At 37.0% G+C, this 16,874-nt stretch overlaps 1 long non-coding RNA gene across 1 annotated transcript in view; it reads left to right on the plus strand.

Moving 5' to 3' along the window:
- LOC135113646 (uncharacterized) overlaps nucleotides 1-15,465 on the plus strand; it is a 192,141-nt gene extending 176,676 nt beyond the window's left edge. The window contains exons 3-4 of the long non-coding RNA XR_010274923.1: nucleotides 1,576-1,726; nucleotides 15,318-15,465. This is a non-coding gene — a long non-coding RNA (uncharacterized LOC135113646). The remainder of the gene's footprint in view (nucleotides 1-1,575; nucleotides 1,727-15,317) is intronic.
- The last annotated feature ends 1,409 nt before the right edge of the window (nucleotides 15,466-16,874 follow it).

A 16,874-nucleotide genomic window follows, 5' to 3' on the forward strand; every position in this document is an offset into this window, starting at 1 on the left:
TTGAAATTATAGTGGCATTACACTAGTGAGAGATTACAGTGATAACCCTCCCTGCATTACTGCATTATAGTAATGTCCTTTATGCCCAGTATGACCTGAGGGAGGGGTTGACCAAGAGGAGGAAGGGAATGGAAATGGGGGACAATGGGAGGAGGAGAGGATGGGAAATGCGTGTTCTCTCAATCTTATTTCTCTGTCCTTCACTCCCAACTGACTTTATTTATTTATTTTGCTTTCCTTTCCTTCATGTTGCTCTTTTTTTGCAGTTTTTGCGTTTTTTTTGTAATATTATAAAGTAATTTTCTGTCTTTGTTTCTTGTTATATTTTAGCTTCATTTCATTTCTCCCTTTCTTTTACTCCCAACTGATTTTTTTTTTACTTTTTTCCATTCGTTTTGTTCCCAGATGTAGTTCTGACGTTTTTAAAAATTAATAAAGTCAGTCTCTGTCCTTGCTTTCCGTTGTCATATTTAGCCTCAGTTGACTTGCATATCATCATCAAATTTCCAAGTCTGCAAGTTGAGTTTCATTGATCTCTCTGCTTCTGTTATGTAATTTCATTGAGAGGCAACGTTTTGTCTTGTTTGCCTCTTTCTTTATGGTCTGGTTGTGCCCTGCTTGTTGGGTTATTCTTCTCATTTCGTTGTTTTATGTTATTTTAATTACGTTGTAGTGTACAGAGTATTGAAACTATGCCTTCTTTAAATCTAGGGTTTTGGTTTCATTGCTGGCTAGTCTTTCGTCTTTGGTCATTACGTAACCTTGATGTTGGTAAATAATATGTACCGTTCCCACCTAAAAAAAAAAAAAAAAAAAGGTAATTGGTTTATTTATATTATCAGATTTTTTCATTGTCTCTTTTTCCAGTATCTTTTTTATTTCCTAAGCCAGATTAAAGGAAAAATTGTTTGGTTACGTAATATTTTTTCTACCATTAATTTCATTCTGCAATTGTGGTGATAATTATGCTAATATAATTTGTTCCATGTAGAAAAGTCAATATCTAATAATTAAAAGAATAATTCATGTTGCAGCGAAGACTATTTTTCTACATGTTTCTTTAATTTACTTGAAAATTGTAATGATACATAGATTACTTGGTCTTGTTCCACTTGTTACCAAATGTCTGTTATTCAATCAGAGACTGCAATGCTGAATAAACTATCCGATTTATTAAAATGATGAAATGTCTCTATTACGTGTTCAAAAGTCGCAAAAATGAATAAATTAAGTAACCTTTTTATTTATTTTTTTGTTGTTGTTATTAAACGTCTCTTATTAATTCATAAATTGCAGTTATGAATAAAGTACTTATCTTTTTTATTATTAAATATTTCTATTATTTATTCAGAAGCTGGAATGATAAATAAGGTAACTAAACTTTATTTGTTTTTTTCATTACTTTCTCTGCTTATTATTTCCATTATATATTTATTCATTTCATTATTTATTTTGTTTATTAGTTAATTAATTAATTAATTTATTTAATTTAATTTATTTATTTACCTATATTCTTTCCTTTATTTTTTCTTTACTTATTTATTCATTATCCTTATTTTTCTGGTATTATTAAAGGCGACTGTGTGTGAAGCAGTCTGGTGGCCGAAGGCACAAGTCCATCCTTCCCCAGCAGAGGCGGCGCGGCGGGGCTCTGTGGGCGGCTGGCGGGAGCTGCGGTGGGCTGGAAAGCGTCAGTCTGTAAAAGATTCAAGGCTTAAAAAGTGAGGTAAGGAAAATATTGTTTGTGAATCCTGCACGTCCCTCGTGTTCACTTCGCCCTTGCTGGTGGTGGTGATGGTTGTGGTGGTGGTGGTGATGGTGGTGGTGGTGGCGGTGGCGGTGTTTCTCTTCCCTTTTTCCTCTTCCTTTATTTCTTGTGTTTTCTTCTTTTCGTTTGTGTTTTATGTGTTCTTCCTGCACTTTTTTTTCCTTTTTCTTTTTGTTTTGTCTGGTGTATGGCTTGTTGTTGCCGGAGATTGATTTATTTTTGTTTTGTTTTATTGTTTTAGATTTTACTGGTTTATTTTTCATCTTTTCGTTTTCAGTTTTTTCCTCCTCCTGCTCCTCCTCTTCCAATATTATAAACTATTTCTGTTTTTTAGCTATTTATCATACAGCATGGTACTTTTTTTTCTTTAACCATCCATATTTTGCTTTACTTTCATGTCCTTTCACCCAGTAGTTAGAAATCGTTCCCAAACATACAAGGAATTGAAGGTTTTTTGATGTTTGAGTATCTTCAGTAATCCTTTGTCGTTGTCTTCCTCCTCCTCCTCCTCCTCCTCCTCCTCCTCATCATCATCATCATCATCATCATCATCATCATCATCATCATCATCATCATCATCATCATCATCATCATCCTCAGTATCAATGGAGTGTGCTTGCTCCTGTCACTACACACACTCCTCTTCTGTCCCGATTATTGGGAATATCTTATTGCAGAGAGAGAGAGAGAGAGAGAGAGAGAGAGAGAGAGAGAGAGAGAGAGAGAGAGAGAGAGAGAGAGAGAGAGAGAGAGAGAGAGAGAGAGAGAGGTTTGTGTGTGTCGCATGAGACAATATCGTAATGAGTTCAGTTTATGAAACTCTCTCCTCTCTCTCTCTCTCTCTCTCTCTCTCTCTCTCTCTCTCTCTCTCTCTCTCTCTCTCTCTCTCTCTCTCCCTCCCTCCCTCCCTCCCTCCCTCCCTCCCTCCCTCCCTCCCTCCAAAAAATGCTGTGGTTCTGTTTGTGGAAAGTAGTGGTGATTAAAATGATATTTCCTCGTCACTTGCAGACAAAAATTTACTTTGCTAAAAATGATACTCGGGGAAAAACGAGGGAAAAAAAAAAACGGGAAAAATCATGTGTAAGTGTTGCCATCCTGTTGCTGAGAGTTCACTAATGGTGCTGTTTTAGAGAACGTTTTAGAGAAAAAAAAAGAAATACAAAGGAATACAAAGGTGGAGCAGACAGCAACAGACCCTGAGGTCCTTACTAGGCTGTTTGGGTAACTATTCTACTCTATTGGTGGGTGAGACAGAATAGCACAGGAGAAGGCAGCTCCTTACCCACTGCTAAAGGAAGCTAAGCAAAAGGTGAAGATAACTAAGAAGGAAAGAAAGAAGAAAGAAGGAGAAAGACAAAAGGAAAAGAAAAAGACGGAATTAAACTAAAACAACGAGAATGCTGGAAATTCTCTCTCTCTCTCTCTCTCTCTCTCTCTCTCTCTCTCTCTCTCTCTCTCTCTCTCTCTCTCTCTCTCTCTCTCTCTCTCTCTCTCTCTCTCTCTCTCTCTCTCTCTCTCTCTCTCTCTCTCTCATATAGTATCAGAAACTGGATTTGAATTTAACTCTTACCTAAATCACTCCTATTTCTAATTTTCTTTTTTCTCACAAAACATTTTATTTTTTTCCTATTTTATCTAACTAAACACTCAGTCACCAAGGTACATTAGAATCTCGTTTTCAAATCCTGGTGTATTTTCTCCTTGCAAGGGAATTTGAGGAGTCATTTTGGTAATTGTGTGCCATGGCTTAATTAGATCAGGTTGGCAAGCTGGCAGACAGGTAGGCAGTGTGTGTGTGTATGTGTGCGTGCTTGCGTGCGTGCCTCCATTCATGCATGTACGAAGACACACACACACACACACACACACACACACGAAGCAGTAACAACAATAATTGAAATTCTCAATTAGTGACGTCTACAACATAGCATGAGGGAGAAAGAGAGAGGGAGATGGAAATAAAAGTGGAAATGGAGATGGAGATGGAGAGATGGAGAGGGAGAGATGGAGAGGGAGAGATGGAGAGGGAGAGGGAGAGGGAGAGGGAGAGGGTGAGGGAGATGGAGATGGACAGGGAGATGGAGATGGAGATGGAGATGGAGATGGAGATGGAGATGGAGATGGAGAGGGAGAGGGAGATGGAGATGGAGAGGGAGAGGGAGAGGGAGAGGGAGAGGGAGGGTGAGAGTGAGATTGAGAGTGAGATTGAGAGTGAGAGTGAGAGTGAGAGTGAGGAGAGGGAGGAGAGGGAGAAGAGTGAGAAGAGTGAGAAGAGTGAGAAGAGTGAGAAGAGTGAGAAGAGTGAGAAGAGTGAGAAGAGTGAGAAGAGTGAGAGAGAGAGAGAGAGAGAGAGAGAGAGAGAGAGAGAGAGAGAGAGAGAGAGAGAGAGAGAGAGAGAGAGAGAGAGAGCAATCATCCTAATAGATTAAAGCTATCTCATTCTGTCTCTCACCATAACATCTCACTCTGTGCTATTTGGTAAGAAAAAAAAATGTATATATATAAACGAGAGAAAAAGGTCTTTTATCAATGGCTTTACAGTTTTCCTTTATTTTATTTATTTTTTTATGTATGAAAAGAAGAAAGTGACGAAGTTTTCATTGAAGTAGAGTGTAATCAATAACTTGCATTTTTCCTTTGTGTTTTTCCTTTTCTTTTTTTTTTTTTCTTGTATATACGAAAATAAAAAAGCAGCGAAATTTTTATTCAAGTAGAATATAAAATAGATGACGTCTTTCTCTGTGACTGTTGACCTGCTTCCATTTTTTATTTATTTTATTGTGAAGTGTGTGTGTGTGTGTATATATATATATATATATATATATATATATATATATATATATATATATATATATATATATATATATATATATATATATATATATATATATATATATATATATATATTAATTTCTTTTTTCAAAAATTTTTTTCAGCTTCTTTGATTCATTTATTGATTTATATATGATCTTTGGCACCATTTTACTTGATTGTATTTGTGTTTTTCATCAACTTTTATTTCTACATTTAATATTTTTACGGTGCCTGATGGCTGTGGATGGATGATTGAACTGTTCTGGTGATGCGTGGTGCCGCGTGGTGAGGGTGAGGGTGATGGTGAGGTCAAATGGAAGTTCAAACAGCGTGGTGATGATGATGGTGATGTGAGGTTAAGAAATAATGATGAAAATAGTGAACGTCAAATTGTAAACTTAACCTTTCTTGATCTATTGACACTTTATTTATTTATATTATTTATTTTACTTATTTTTTTAAACTTTTTTATTATATGTATTTTCTTTTTATAGTAACGTTTTACTATCAAGCGAATCTTTCCCTACCCACTCATGATTTACCCTTCTTTCCTTTTCTTTCACATCAGGGACTGGCCAAGGACACCAATAAAAAAAGAAAATAGATAAAATAACATTAGCTCAGTAAAAATCAGAGAAAACTTACAGAGAATGGGATAAGGTCAGACAGTTTATTGTATTCTTTTAGATGTTTTGAAATTCTAAAACGGACAAAAGGAAAGAAAAGAAAAAAGACGCAGACAGGAGAATATTTGCGTAGGTTCAGTCAGTATAACAGTTTTTGAGATGTTTTGATACTTTACATATAAAGGATTAAAAAAAAGGGAGAAAATCGGGATAAAGTCAGTCAGCATGTTAATAGTTTTGTTTTATATACCTTAATACTCTGCAAGCAAAAAAACACTCGTAATCTCTTGAATAAGTACAATTACAAGCGTATAACGCACAAAACCACTAATAACGAATCAAAAAGAAAGAAAACAAAGAACAATGAACAGGAGAAGCAATAGACAGTCAGAGTTTAGTTATTTAATAGTGTTAATCCTGTAGGAGAAGAAACAACCCTTATAATCTTCATAACTCGTTTAATACACCACGCAAGGCTCTTCAGGAAATGACTTGTACAATAACGGCCTTAATATGGTGTTTAGTCTCCTTACAGCACTCGCCTTAGTCTCACAGTGCGTGGTGGTGATGGCGTGGTGTAGTTAACTCTAATAGCGGTGCAGTGGCTGGCAATTTTGGTGTTCCTGATGATTTATTGCCAGTCCTCCTTACTCCTTACTTCCGCGAGCTTCGCGTAGGTTAATGCGTCCTCTAAGTGATTCATGGAGTGCTTCATTGTGCTTCTCCATGCCTCATAACACTCAGGAGTCCTCTCCAAAAGCAAGATTTCGTGAGGTATGCAAATTTGTCAAATTTTTTTGCAGTGTTATTGCTGCTGTTATTATTTTATTAGTTGCATTCTTCATAGCAGCAGAAGTTTGTCAGTTTTTGTGTTATTTTTTTAATTGTTTTCTTGTATATTTTTTGTTCTTGGTGTTGCTGATGATGTTGCTGCTGCTGTTGTTACTTTTCACACACACACACACACACACACACACACACACACACACACACACACACACACACACACACACACACACACACACACACACACACACACACACACACACACACACACAAGAAAAAAGTAAAAAAAAAAAGAAAAAAAGATCTTCGTGGAAGTACAAAAAGGGGAGGGGAAATAATAATGAAAAGTAATGAAGAAAAATTTTGGCGTAATGATTCAGGACACTATCACCTGAAAGGCACATAAAGGGATATTCGGTTCTACATACAGCTTGTTAACAAACATTAGGGCGGCGTTTAACTATTTAGATAAAGAAATGATGGAGAAAATTATAACAAGCATGATACGACCTAAACTGGAATACGCAGCAGTAATTTGGGTTCCACATAGAAAAAAAAAAAGATATACGGAAACTGAAAGGAATACAGAGAACAGCGACGAAGATGGTACCAGAATTCAAAGACTTAAGCCATGAAGAAAGACTTGAAGAGATGTGATTGGCAACACTACAAGAGAGAAGAGAAAGAGGAGACCTGATAACAATGTACAAATCAGTAAACAATATAGAAAGAATAGACAGAAATGACTTGGTATCACAGATGGAGGAGGGAGAGAAAGACAGAAAGGCATGTGAAGAACATAAAGAAGTGTGGATGTTCAAGCGACATCAAGTAATACAGCTTCCCGTATAGAACTGTTGAAATCTGGAATGATTTGAAGGAAGAGGTGGTTGTGGCAAACAGTGTACACGTGCTTAAAGAGAAACTGAATAAATGTGGTTATGGAGACAGGACAAAATGAGCTTTGGCTTGTGCCCTGTACAATACAACTAGGGAAATACACACACACACACACACACACACACACACACACACACACACACACACACACACACACACACACACACACACACACACACACACAGCAATAATAAACCAACACGACCTGTTTTTCCTCGTTATGTGCCTACTACGCTCACCTCAGCGACCTGTCACCGGTCAGAGAGAGAGAGAGAGAGAGAGAGAGAGAGAGAGAGAGAGAGAGAGAGAGAGAGAGAGAGGGGGAGGGGTATTGATAGGTGAAAACATCGGCCGTTCAATTATCAATGGCCACCGCCCGCCCCGCGCTTCACTCCTGCATCAGTTTATCCCGCTGGTCATAAATTTTCCGACGGGTACTAAAAATTAATCTATTTAATTAACTCCAATGGAAAAAAAGAGGGAATACGGTGAGCATTTAATAATACGAAAACTCAATTCTCTCTCTCTCTCTCTCTCTCTCTCTCTCTCTCTCTCTCTCTCTCTCTCTCTCTCTCTCTCTCTCTCTCTCTCTCTCTCTCTCTCTCTCTCTCTCTCTCCCCCTCTGTGAGAGAGAGAGAGAGAGAGAGAGAGAGAGAGAGAGAGAGAGAGAGAGAGAGAGAGAGAGAGAGAGCAAAAAAAAAAAAAAAAACTGGAGGAAGAAGATAAGAGAGAAAAGAAGAGACAGCGATTGGAGAGAACTGGGGGAGTGAGAGAGGAGGAAACATTGAGTGAAGAGAAAGGAGGGAGGGAGACGGAGAGATAGAGTCGGGCTGGAGGGAAGTGAAGAACTGGAGGAGGGAAGAAATATCAGATGAGTGGAGAGAAAGTCAAAGGGAAGAGGGAGAAGAGGGTGGAAGAGAGAGAGAGAGAGAGAGAGAGAGAGAGAGAGAGAGAGAGAGAGAGAGAGAGAGAGAGAGAGAGAGAGAAGTACTGGTGCTATATTTTTTAGGTAAATCATATGCATTAGTGAGAGAGAGTGAGAGGAAGCGCATTAAGAAATCTATCGAGGTGTAAGTAAGGTAAGTTAATTAGAAAGGTTATGATGAATCAGGTGGATAACGAAGATAATTTCTATATGTATTGTGATGGATGGCCAAATGTTTATTATTATTCTTGCGTATTGTGGTCAAACATGCGACGCTGTCATGTGGGGAAGATATTTATTACGTGATTCTCTCTCTCTCTCTCTCTCTCTCTCTCTCTCTCTCTCTCTCTCTCTCTCTCTCTCTCTCTCTCTCTCTCTCTCTCTCTCTCTCTCTCTCTCTCTTACAGGAATTGATAGGTGAAGGTGATAGCTGGTTAAGATCGGTGAGGTAGGTTAGAGAATATAAGTTGGGTAAGGTAGAGAGAATAATAGAAGGAGAATAAGGAATGTAGGTGAATACTGATAGCTGATATTTACTGATTAAGTTTGAGAGGGAATAAAATGTAAAGGTTGGGTAAGGTAGAGAAATAAATAAGAGAATAAGAAATATAGATGAATATTTATAGGTGAGAGTTACTGGTAAGGATTAGTAAAATAGAATAGAGTATTTAATATGAAATGTGGGCAAAATATAAACAAATAGAAAATAATATAGCAAAGACAGACACTGGTGAGGGTGTTACTGATGACGATTCATAAGGTAGAATACAGAACATAATATAAACAATTTGGTATAATAGAGACAAAGAGAAAGTGTGGGAAAAGAAAATAAACATTGATAAATATTAGTAAGATGGGTGGAGAATAGAATACAAAGGTAGAGAGGTAAATAGAAGAAAAATAGAGGTGTAGGAAAAGATGGACGTTTTTAGATATGGACAAAGGATAAATGAGTAAGTGGAGATGAGAATATTAATGGTGGATGAAGTAGAAAGGTAAATAGAAAGACGATTAAATGTGTAGGAGTCACTGGTGAATATTGGCAAAGGATAAATAAATAAATGGGGGTTATTTTTTCGTCTTCTTTGATCGAGTTCATGCAGATCTTTGTTTATCTTACTTAGTTGCGAGAGAGAGAGAGAGAGAGAGAGAGAGAGAGAGAGAGAGAGAGAGAGAGAGAGAGAGAGAGAGATGTGGGAAGATCATTCATAAAAATAAAAAAAACGGAAAAAAAACAATAGATATGGAAATATTGATAACATTTGAAAAACAGAATAGTAAGAAGAAAAAGAAATAGGTAAGAAAAATGATAACTATTAATGACAACATATAGCGATAAGAAAACAGATAAAACATTAATAAAAGTCAACATAAAAAGACACATGAAAATACAGAAAAAAATAAAAACAATATATAATAGATTTATGAACTGAAGGATAATATCGCAATTGAATCAATTTATTTCTGTTACGAACGAAATAATAAGTCAAAGTGAAGCTTAGGGGGAAAGAACCCACTGATATATAAACTACACAGTTACATAGATGTGATAAATTAATCAGCTCAACACATTATTTTTCATCCGCGTGAATTGAATCAGCGTAGATATTAATTCAGAGCGAAAAATGAAAGCGGTTAGAAAAAAATATGAGTAGAGGGGGAATAATTAATAAGCAGACATACGTTGATAGATGTGATAAAATATTCAATTGAAGAGTCATTTTTCTCTGCGCGTGTGTGTGAGAAGAGTTGACACAGATCTTTATTAGGCACGGGAAATGAATAGTGCTGGAATAGATTAGCAGTTGATTAAAATTGTATAATGGAGATTATTTAGAAGTGAATGTTAATTGATAGTCTTAAGTGCGATGGTTAAAAATTAGACGATTGATCCAGGTCGGAAAGGGTATATGAATGATAGGTCGTAGGTAAGTGGAGATTAATAAGTGACAGCAATGAGACGTTGATATTAGAAATGGTGGATAGATGGTAATTAATTAAAGGGAAGGGTTAATTTGTGATAGATTGGTGATAACTCGATGAATAGTACATAAACTACATATTACATAGTACATAAAGATGATAAACGATAGGTAAAGAATGATAAAAAAATATAAACATGATAATTTTTTGTTATAAATAAGTGATAATTATGATAGATAAATTGTAACAAATAATAGTAATAATAATAATAATAATAATAGTAATAATAATAATAATAATAATAATAATAATAATAATAATAATAATAATAATAATAATAATAACAATGCTTAGCCAATTAAAATGATTAAGAAAACATAAACAAACAAACAAAAAAACAAATAAGAAAAATCAATCACAAGAATAGAATCAAACCAACAACACGAAATAAATAAATAAATAAAACTTTCATAAATGACAACTAAATTACATAAATGAATATAATTACATACATGAGTGTCTTGCCTTTGTGTCCTGTTTCTGTGTACCAAGGAGGGCTGAGGGCGACGCCCTGAGTGTGTGTGTGTGTGTGTGTGTGTGTGTGTGTGTGTGTGTGTGTGTGTGTGTGTGTGTGTGCGCGCGCCTCGTTGCCTAGTCTCGCCTTGTGTTGCAGTGTTGGCTCAGTAACACTTGCTTGTATCTCGCTATGTGAAGGCTGGCGCGTATGCAGTATTCTCTCTCTCTCTCTCTCTCTCTCTCTCTCTCTCTCTCTCTCTCTCTCTCTCTCTCTCTCTCTCTCTCTCTCTCTCTCTCTCTCTCTCTCTCAATGGAAATTCATATTTATACTGAAAGCATGACTTGTTTTGAGATCTTGAAAACACACACAAAAAAAAATAAATAAATAAATAGATAAATAAAATTGGAAAATAAAATTGTATACTGATATTATCTTAAATTCTCTTTAAATAATTGGTTAAGAAAGTTATTAGATACTCCTCGCTGGCTTCCTTTAAAAAGTGCCCTATCATTTACCTCTATAACCATCACTTTATGTCCCTCTTACATGCACCTGCCATACTTACCCCTAAGACATTTTTCCCCTCCATACAATCACTCACTCAGCCTTTCATTACCTTTCATCCTCCTCCCTAAAACTTTCAATGCCAGAAGTTTTCGTTCACATACATAACTTCTCACCTTCCATATCCCTATTTTAACTCTACATCTAACCCTTCATTTACCTTCCCTTTGCGTTCGTACATTTCCATTGTCCATATCTCTCCCTCTCATTTCCAGTAATTCTTCCCAGCGTACCTTTTCACTCCTCACCTGTGCGGAATCTCTCATCAACACAGGTATCTCTTGCTGTGTACTTTTGCCCTTATCAATTGTCTGTAACCTGTTGTTTTCCTACCCTGAGCCCCACGCCCATATGATTTCCCCTACCTGTACTGTGTCTGTCTCTCTATTAAGGTGTTCAGTCTAGTATGGAGAAGGAAAGATCATGTACGAGTATATAAAGTTATCAGGAATATTTGTGACCATTACTTGTTTTCCTGCCTTTTTTCCATATTAAGTCTCTCATCCACCTAATCTCACCTGCTCGTGCCATGTTTGTTTTTCTGTCAAGGTGTCCAGTCCATTGTAAGCGAAGGAGTGGTCGTGTGTTGTGTATAGTCAGTAATCTGTAATGCCCCCTATTTTTTTCTTACATTACACCATTTTGTGTATCTGATTTCACCTGCCTGTATCTTGTGTTTATCTATCAAGGTGTCTAGTCTACGGTAAGAAAGGATAAGATGGTGTGTTGCGTACAAAGTCATGAATAATTTGTAAAGTTCCCTTGCTTTTCTATATCAACTTTTCTATCTACCTGATCTTACGTACCACTTCAAGTCTGTCTCACTGTCAAGGTGTCTAGTCCACTCTAAGCAAAGGAAAGGCAGTGTGATGCTTAAAAATGGAACAAGTCATCAGTGATTTGTAACTCTCCCGTTGTTTTCTTGTCTTAAACCTAACAGAATAATTAAACTGGAGGAGAAGGGAAACCGGAAGAAAAAAAGTATGTAGTGTGTGTGTGTGTGTGTGTGTGTGTGTGTGTGTGTGTGTGTGTGTGTGTGTGTGTTACTTACGGTGAGTGTACTTCAACTATACAAATTTCTAACCACTAAATAATCTCATACATCTTTACCATACTGTTAGGTTTGGTTAGTTTACGTTAGGTTTGGTTAAGTTAGGTTTTGTTAAGTTAGGCTTTGTTAGATTAGGTTTGGTTTGGTTGAAATAGGTTTGGTTAGGTTATGTTAACTTCATTACACACCATCTCATCAGTATACCCAACACTATACACCCAGAAACATACACTATACTCAGCCATCACTATACCCACAGCACTCCAATTCACTACACTATATTCATGAGTCTAGTCCTTTACTCATCACTTCATTACTGTATTCATGGCTAAACACTAAAAAAAAAAATACACCATACATATCATTCATTATATTCACTCTCCCTTACAATCTACCCAGTCTCCCCTATTCATTGCACTACATTCATGACTACACCTCACTGCACCTCACTTCACCCATCACTATCCTCGCCTTAACACGAGGCAGGTGACTCAGGACAGACATATGAAGAATTACGAGAGCACATAATTACATAACTTAACTGAATTACGGCGCATTTATACAAAAAGCACAAGATTAATTTCCTCCCTTATTAATTAATGAACTTATATACACTTCAAGTCGCTGTGTTCTGTAAGCGTGCGTGTGTGCGTGCGCCTGACCAGACTTCCGGTATATTAGTAGTGTATTTGAGCGCACTAGTAAATGCAGCGTAATGTGAAACACGTATAGCGAACAAGCCTCCTTTTATTTCCCCTCTTAAATATTAATGCATTCAAATTAATGATAATTGCATGGAAATTACACCTTTAGGCAATAACACCACCACCACCACCCACCACCACCACCACCACCACCACCACCACCACCACCAGGAGTCATGAGGTTTAGACGGCTGTTGGTGTTGCTTATGTGTTACAAGGTGTTATGTTCGTGTTATGGTATTATATGTGTGTTATGTTGTGTGTTGTCTGGCGTTGCTCTTGGGAAATAATGAATAAAAGATAGTAGTAATATAAATAATGCAACAAATATGAGTGAAGTGTTTTTTGTTGTCATGTTTTGCTCTTGGATGAATAATAAGAGATAATATGATAACAACCACAAGAAATATAAGAAAAAAGAAGTAAATATAAATAGTAAATGAGAAACAAGAATACAAATCAAAGTATCTAAAAATAACAAAGAAAAACAAGGAAGGATGATAATGAATGAATAAATAAAAACAGTTAAAGCAGAGAGAGAGAGAGAGAGAGAGAGAGAGAGAGAGAGAGAGAGAGAGAGAGAGAGAGAGAGAGAGAGAGAGAGAGAGAGAGTAGGACACGGGGAGATGGAGAGTCATATAAAGGAGGAAAGCCACACAAGTGATAAAGCCGAGAAGAAAAAGAATGATCTTCGACTGAGAAAATTGAGAAAACAAACTCGAAAGAAGCCGCAGTGGGACTAGGAGGAGGAGGAGGAGCTTGGAGGAAGAAGAAGCACTTTGGAGGAAAGAGAAACTGACCTCTTTCTTGAGTTAGATGACCACTATTCCCTGTCTCCTCCTTCTCCTCCTCCTCCTCCTCCTCCTCCTCCTCCTCCAGCAGTTTGCTCGCTTCAACGTTTCTCTTTCTACGTCCAACTCTGTTTAATTCTAATTCTCTTGTATCTTTCCTTTTATCCTCCGTTTTCTTCCTCCTCTCATTCATCCTCGTCGTGTTCTTTTCTCATTCTATCTTATCAATTTCAAGTGTCTCTCTCTCTCTCTCTCTCTCTCTCTCTCTCTCTCTCTCTCTCTCTCTCTCTCTCTCTCTCTCTCTCTCTCTCTCTCTCTCTCTCTCTCTCTCTCTCTGCTTTATTCGTGAAAATAATTAATGTGAAAGTCCTCATTCTAAAATAGTTAATTAATTTCTTCCATTACGTTCATGACTGTGTGTGTGTGTGTGTGTGTGTGTGTGTGTGTGTGTGTGTGTGTGTGTGTGTGTGTGTGTGTGTGTGTGTGTGTGTGTGTGTGTGTGTGTGTGTGTGAACTTGCGCGCACGTGCGTGCGCTCTGTTATTAGGATCTCAGAAAATATATATCGATTTCATATAAAAATAACTGCTCAGTTTTTCATTGACTTATTCATTGTTGATTATGAAACTGTTAGTATGTTGATTGTTATGGAGGAGCAGGAGGAGGAGTAGAAACCTGAAAACTGAATATAACATGAACCTGGAAGAAGAGGAAGAGATCGAAGGGGAGGAGTAAGATGAGGTGGAGGTGAAAGGTTGAGGAGGATGTGGAAGAGGACGACGACTAGGAGGAAGAGGAGGAGGAGCAAGCAAGATCAATACTAGGCTGAGGGCAAGACTACCTTCTGTGACAAGAAATATTATTCTCTCTCTCTCTCTCTCTCTCTCTCTCTCTCTCTCTCTCTCTCTCTCTCTCTCTCTCTCTCTCTCTCTCTCTCTCTCTCTCTCTCTCTCTCTCTCTCTCATATAATAGGAAAACGTGTGTAAGATTTTAAGTTTTGGTTTTATTACTATTATGTTTCAATGGATTTTTATTTGTTTATTTATTTATTTATTTATTTATTTATTGCATATAGATACATCATCCAACCCAAACTAGACCAATGAAACAGACCAAACCAAACCAAATCAAACCCAGTCCCAACCGAAACAACCAAACCAACCAATCAAACCAAACCAAACCCAACCTAACCTAACCTAACCTAACCTAACCTAACCTATCGTAACCTAACCTAACCTAACCTAACCTAACCTATCGTAACCTAACCTAACTTAACCTATCGTAACCTAACCTAACCTAACCTAACCTATCGTAACCTAACCTATCGTAACCTAACCTAACCTAACCTATCGTAACCTAACCTATCGTAACCTAACCTAACTTAACCTATCGTAACCTAACCTAACCTAACCTAACCTATCGTAACCTAACCTAACTTAACCTATCGTAACCTAACCTAACCTAACCTAACCTATCGTAACCTAACCTATCGTAACCTAACCTAACCTAACCTAACCTATCGTAACCTAACCTAACTTAACCTATCGTAACCTAACCTAACCTATCGTAACCTAACCTATCGTAACCTAACCTAACCTAACCTAACCTATCGTAACCTAACCTAACCTAACCTATCGTAACCTAACCTATCCTAACCTAACCTAACCTAACCTAACCTAACCTATCGTAACCTAACCTAACCAAACCTAACAAAACCAACCCAGCCCAACTCAAGCCAAACTAACCCAACCCTACCCCCACCCCACCCCTCCCTACCCCAACCCAACCCACCCCAGCCCACCCTACCTCAACTTAACCAAACCAAACCAAATGAAACCGGACCAAACTAAACACAGGAACTTTAACGATCACCAACTTTTTTACATTTTCCTTTTTTTTCTTTTTTTTCCGTTTTACGTATATTTTCACTTGCTTTTGTTTGGCCACAGGTATTGAGTCCCGGTAGCCTTGTGTTCCCAGAGGCCCCGGCACTCCTAGACAGGCAGGCGCGGCTCTCCAATAATGGTAAGTAACAGTAGGAAGTAATAAGCAATAAGTAACAAGGCAATTCGTGACGCTAGGACCACTTCTGACTGGCCCTGCATGTTCGTTTTTTTTTTCTTCTTTTTTTTCTCTTTTTTTTCCTGTTAATTATTGCATCGTGTTTTTTTTTTTTTTTTTGTTCAAAGTTGAGTTTTTGTTTCGTTTGTATTTACGGGTCTTTTTTTTTTGGAAACTTTTAAATATTTAGTTAATTTAAGATTTTTTTTTTAATTAGGTTCCACGTTTGGTTCATTTTTATTTTTTATTTTATCTTATTTAAATATTCATTTATTTATTAGATTTTATTTATTATTTATTTATTTATTTATTTATTTATTATTTTTTTTATTGATGTGATGGAGTTGTTGAGGGAAAGTATTGTGTTTTAAGTTCACGTGCTCACATTCTCTCGATTTTCTTTTGTTTATTGAGATGAGATGGAGTTGGTAAGGAGAACTGTTGTGTTTTGTAAGTTCACCTGCTCATGCTCTCTCTCTCCATCTTCTTTTGTATTCTTTCCTTTTTTTTCAGTTATTTTTAGAGTTCCTTGATTTCCAGCTTGAGTTATATGAGTTCGTTTTTAAGTATCTTATTCAGTCCATGCCAGTGTTTTGAAAGAAGATTATTGTGTTTAACTATAACCAATAATACATTTTTTTCTTTTCCTCACCTCGGCTGCTTTTTAGTCTTCCGTGATTTTCTGCCTGAGTTAAATGAGTTAGATGATCATTTTCGTATACAATTGTGGTATTACTCTTAAAGATCATTGTGTTTAACTACATTCACCAATACATATTCTTTTTCTCTCTCCGGGAGTCAATTTTAGTGTTCTGTGATTTCCTGCGTGAGTTAAATCAGCTAGATGTTATTTATCTTATCCTTTTATGTTAGTGTTCTTAAAAAAAATATTGTGTTTAACTACAATCAGTAATATTCGTTCTACAATCAGTAATACAGTGTTCTGTGATTTCCTGTCTGAGTTCTATGATTTCCTGTCTGAGTGTGAGTGAGTTTGAGGTCGCTGTTGTAAATATCTGACCTAATAATGGTTAGGTGGTCGGGAGGAATCTAGTGTTTAAGTTTAATTCACAGGTAGGTATGCAGCAAGGCGGTGCAGTGAACTGGCTTGCCCGTGTGAAAACCTGGCTTGGTCCACGACCCTAGGAGAGGATGTATAGAGTGGCGGGATTGTGTTTGGCAGTAGTTATGAGAGACAGAGGTCATGAGGTACACACACACACACACACACACACACACACACACACACACACACACACACACACACACACACACACACACACACACACACACACACACACACACACACACACACACACAGTAAAGAAGTCAAACCAAAATATAATACAAACCGAACAAGAAAAATCTAAACACTGACCAGAAAAATGAAACTCAAAATTTTTTAAAAAATACGGAATTGTGAAACGAGTAGAAAAAGAAGCAAA

Source organism: Scylla paramamosain, chromosome 26 (genome assembly GCF_035594125.1).
Source record: "Scylla paramamosain isolate STU-SP2022 chromosome 26, ASM3559412v1, whole genome shotgun sequence".
NCBI lineage: Eukaryota > Metazoa > Arthropoda > Malacostraca > Decapoda > Portunidae > Scylla > Scylla paramamosain.